Here is a 5,652-nt window from a genome sequence, read left to right on the forward strand (position 1 = left end):
AAAAAAAAAAAAAAAGATTACTTCTCTCCCTTGAAATTGAAGCTTAACTCTTCTTTTTTTCTCCATTTTGTCATTTCAAACTGTATGTGTGTGTGTATGTGTTTGAGTCTATGAAAGAAGTATGTGTGTGTGTCTATGAGAGAAGTGTCATTTTTATAGGTGTTCAGAATCCCCAAAATAGAAGGGAAAATGAAAAGAATAAAACTACTAAGACAGGAACAAATAGATTATTAACAGATAGAGATATCCATGGACAAATAGACAGATAGTCAAACACAGAGATAAATAGGTGGGAAAGAGGGTGACAAAAAGACAAATTTGGTGATTAAAAATAAACAATAAAAAAATTGGGCACAAATGGTCTTATTGGAAACGGTAACTTGTCATTACATTATTTTTATTCATTCATTATTATTATTATTATTATTATTATCACCATCATTAATTGTTATTTTTACATTAATATATAAAATGAACCATATACATGTAGATATTTATATGTATATATATAAAGGTGTGTAGTTGAAGGTGGGGCTAGTTGTGAGACTAGTGTGTATTTATATAAATGTATGCATACATATTTCTCTGTGCATGTGTGTGTGTGTGATTGTAAATATATTTATATATGTATGTATACCTTTCAAACGAAATATTCTGCCTGAACCATTTGATATTAATTTTATCTTCTTTCTAACGACAGTTTATCCCACATTGGAAATGAGATCGACATATTCGTATTGTCTCATCAGGGTACATCTATTATAAGAGTGTGTGTATATCAGAGATAACATAACTATGTACATGTATGTATATAATTACACACACACACACACACATACAGATTTGTTAATAGCTTATTATTCGCTCTTTGTTTCTTCGGAGTTGTCAGCTTGTGTGTGTATTTTCTCTGAAGCAACAAGAAAATACATCAACAAACTCGGAGTGGATTATCATCTCCAAGCAAATGAATAAACTCTGCTACAGGGTGGGAGTACCTTCTGTACTGTTGCACACCCCAATATGTATAAATGCACACCCACACACATATATATGCATATGTATATATATATAAATACATACACATATCTATGCATATGCATACATACATACACATATCTATGCATATACATACATACATATATATATATATATATATATATATATATATAGAAATATAAATATACATACATCCTTTAAGTTTGTAAATTCCATCCAAAGTTTATTATTTTTATTACGATATATAATAATAACAATAATAATGTCTTCACCAATGTAACTACATGTGTGCCATTGGCGATTCCTTCTCCATCTTTGAACTTTTCCCTTTCTTTTTTTCCAACAAAGAGCTATGCTCAAAACATCAAATTCTCTTCTTACTGAGTGTCAAGCTTATACATTTTTTGTGCATGTCCTCACATCCATTTTTTATTTTTGTTATTTGAATTGTTTGTTTATATAAATTGACTATGTATGTATGTACATATATATATATATATCTGTGTGTGGTATGTATAAATACATATATATATACATACATACACACACATATATATACATACACATATATATACACACAGGTTTATGCATATACATATATATATATAAATACACACACACACACACACATGTATATATTTTAATCAGAAAATCAAAAATGTTAGTGTTTTCTGGAGTCAGCCATATCACTAAATCAATATCAAAAAAATGGAGGACAAATCTCTAAATTTTCCTCCCATATAAAAGACAGGTAACAGAAGTTGTGATATTCATGCATTTACTAAACCAACTGGATAGTGATAATGTGATGTATATAATAAAGTTGATGTTGTTATTCATTGGATGGCAATAGTGGTGTTGGGGATATAGTATAGTAGTGGTGTATAGTGATAAAGTAGTGTTGTATATAGTACACTTGTTATAGGAAGGTGATAGTGTTAGGTTGTGTTGTAGCTCGGCAATGAACCAGTAGACATATATTTTGCCATGACCATCCTGAATTTTATTTGAAATCTGTCAAAGACAACAATTTAATAATATCCTACGTTTTTTGAAAGACTGTAAATATAATTCCTGGGACATTTAGCTGCTATTTCTTGTAGGTCATGTGACCACATGGGTGTCCCCTTTGTTCCCTTGAATATTAATAGTACAGTGTAATGTTGTGATATGTATAATGTATAGTGCAATACAGTGTAATAGTATATATGGGGGTACATCTATCGTCAGTTATCCCTGATCTGGGATAACACAATACACTCAGTTGTGAATTGTGTCATGCTTATCACAAATTGACCCGTGATAACACAGGTCAGCAATCGGTCAAAAATATTTCTCGGACTGCAAAGGCATGCTCCAGGAACCATCGACAATGCTCAGCTACCCAGAATGCACTAATTCATGTTCATGTTTTACATCACCATGCTGCAAGTCTGCATGTTTTTTTTGTTTTTTTTTTATATACAAATTTATATACATATACCCATCAACATGCAACCAGTGAACGGGAAAAATATTTTTCACTGTTAGATGTTATTGAATTTCACTCTAAATATTTTTCCAACCATGAAACAATATATCATTTATTGTTTTTTTAAAAAACGGTTTTGAAATGTTCTGGGGGTAAATTAGGGGAACAACATGGGAGTCTTACAATGAAAATTTTATAATTCATTTATTACTGATTCATTTAACATGGTGTCTTTTTTTTTTCTTTTTCAACTGAACACCTGTGATAAACGAGTATAGATGTACACTGCTGTGAAGTGTCCTCCTACCTGGGAAGTAGTGATGTGCCAAGTAGAATTGGCAATGTAGTAGCCATATTCCAGCTTATGTGCTTGATCTGGACAACAGTAGCACTCTCACTGAAATAAAAGGCCAGCTATTGTAGTACAGTTGATCTGTCAACAGTTCTGTATGGCAGTGAAACATGAAAAAATGATAAGAAAAGGTGGACAGAAAAACAGGACACATTGCACTAAAAGAGCCCATGGAAAATCCTTAAAGTCACCTGGCACCGACAGAATTGCAAATGAAGAAATCTTCAGTGAAGCAAAATCCAACTGAAGTATAACTTCTTACAGCTGGATCTATTCCACCTGGTAACTCATATATTAGCATTTGTACAGCAACAACATGGAGAGTGGAAAAAGGGGGAACAGATAAAAGGGTTAGAGGGCTGACCCAATAACACCTGATGCTGGACATTCCAAGAAGACTTCACACATGAGGATCAGTTGGTCAGGAGCAGAGAGAACTGTGGAAAAGCCACTGGCACTGGTGAAAGCTTGTTGCCCTATATGTGTCACAATGGAGGAGAAACGTTTAGCATAATATAATGTGGTACAGATACAACACTGAATTTCTGGACATTGGATGCTTGAAATTCTCGCAACCACAGGACTAATTTCCTGGTACTTTGCATAGACTGGCATCCTGTACAGGTCAGTATTAATAAACTTGTATCATTTATACTGACCTACAGGTATCTGAATTACATTTAATTCATCGTCGTTTAACGTCTGCTTTCCATGCTAGCATGGGTTGGACGATTTGACTGAGGACTGGTGAAACCCGATGGCTACACCAGGCTCCAATCTGATTTGGCAGAGTTTCTACAGCTGGATGCCCTTCCTAACGCCAACCACTCAGAGAGTGTAGTGGGTGCTTTTACGTGCCACCGGCACGAAGGCCAGTCAGGTGGTACTGGCAATGGCCACGCTCAAAATGGTGTATTTTATGTGCCACCAGCACAAGAGCCAGTCCAGGGGCACTGGCAACGATCTTGCTCGAAAGTCCTTACACATGCCGTGGGCACAAGTGCCAGAAAGGCGACGCTGGGCACAGGTGCCAAAGTAAAATTAATATTTGTTTAATTTAACCCTCTAGCATTTAAACTGGCCATCACATGACCAGGCTATCAGAAGTTGTTACACATCGCTGGTCACAATGTGCTTTGCATTGTTTTAGCATTCAAATGATGCCAACCTGAAAGGGGGACTGGAGCAACATGAAATGTGTTTTGCTCAAGAACACAAAGCACCGCCCAGTCAGGGAACCAAACCCAGAATCTAGCGATTGTGAGCGCAACAGCTTAAACACTAGGCCACGTGGCATATCTGGTTAAAACATTCTTCCTGCTTCAAATTGGCAAGATCCAGCCTCTCACACCTACCCTACAATGTTAGTATAAAAAATATACAGTCACATAATCAAAATCTCTAAGTTACAAGGTATCGTATGAGAAATTCAAGACAATGTGAATAGATAAATATTACATTTGATAGAATAATCTGAATGCTAAAGGATTAAAGTATGTTGACTAAAGTGACCTATCCTGGCTAAAAAAAAAAAAATGAGCAATCCAGAAAAGCTTGAGAACCAAAGATTTTGGAAAATCAATGTTGTACCTGTACAATGTAGCTTAGTTTAGTTAGGTGTGGTATGAAACTAGCACTGTGTTGGTTAAGACAATGAAGGGTTCCAGCTGATCTAATCAACAGAACAGCCTGCTCGTGAAATTAACATGCAAATGGCTGAGCTCACGATCCTCTGAATTATCTGCTCTTGACTGAACAACATATAAGTGGCTGAATATTCCACAGACATGTCTACCCTTAAAAGTAATTGTCTGTACCTTTTGGAATTACAGGTGCAGGTGCAATCCATCTGACAGGCTTCTATACAGTTTCCATCTACCGAATTTCACTCAAAAGGTATGGGCTTGTCACGAGGCTATAGAAACGACATTTTGTTCAAGGTTGTTTGAAATTGAACCTGGAACCCCACGGTTGCAAAGTGAACTTCTTAAACATTTTACCACACTGCATGTAACGAAGTATATAATAAAAGGAATTAAAACAGAGAAAAAAAAAAAAATAAAAAGAGAAAACAGTCATCAGAACTTGATTCACCCAAGATATTTCCAACCACAACCAACAGCACTGTTACACCAAGGCCACCACTAAAGAGAGGAGAGGGCTGTTATTTAAGAAAATTGCTATAATTTCCAACTAGCAATCATGATGCCTGGGAAGTAAGGAGTGGGGTGATGGCAGGGGATCACTACCTCACTGGCTATGGTACAACAACAACAACAACAATTATAATAATAATAATAATTATAATAATTGACTTTACAGTCCCAAATGATGAAAAAAAAATCAATAAGTATAGAAAAAATATCCAAATACCAGGACCTAGCCATTGAATTACAGAGTCTATGGAAAGTGCGGGTAAAATGTATCCCACTGGTTATAGGTGAACTGGGAACTATCCCTAAAGACTTGAACAGATGGATAGAGAAAAGGGGCATAAAACCCAGTTTAGTACAGCTCCAGAAAGTAGTGTTATTAGGGACAGCTAGGATACATAGGGAGGGTTCTTGGCATCTAAGGTTACTTGTTGTAGCCTAAATGTTTGGAATTTTTTTCTTTTCCAACAGTCTAATCTGTTGTGTATAATAATAATAATAATAATAATAATAATAATAATAATAATAATAATAATGATAATAATGGCAATAATATAAAACATCACAGCAGCAGCAGTGGACTACAGTGCAGCAGTCAAATATGAAAGAACTGGTTCTTTTTTGTATAACTTCATTTGTTGTAACTGGATCATAATGTCAATACATATATATATATATAT

This window comes from Octopus bimaculoides, chromosome 23 (genome assembly GCF_001194135.2).
Source record: "Octopus bimaculoides isolate UCB-OBI-ISO-001 chromosome 23, ASM119413v2, whole genome shotgun sequence".
Taxonomy (NCBI): Eukaryota; Metazoa; Mollusca; class Cephalopoda; order Octopoda; family Octopodidae; genus Octopus; species Octopus bimaculoides.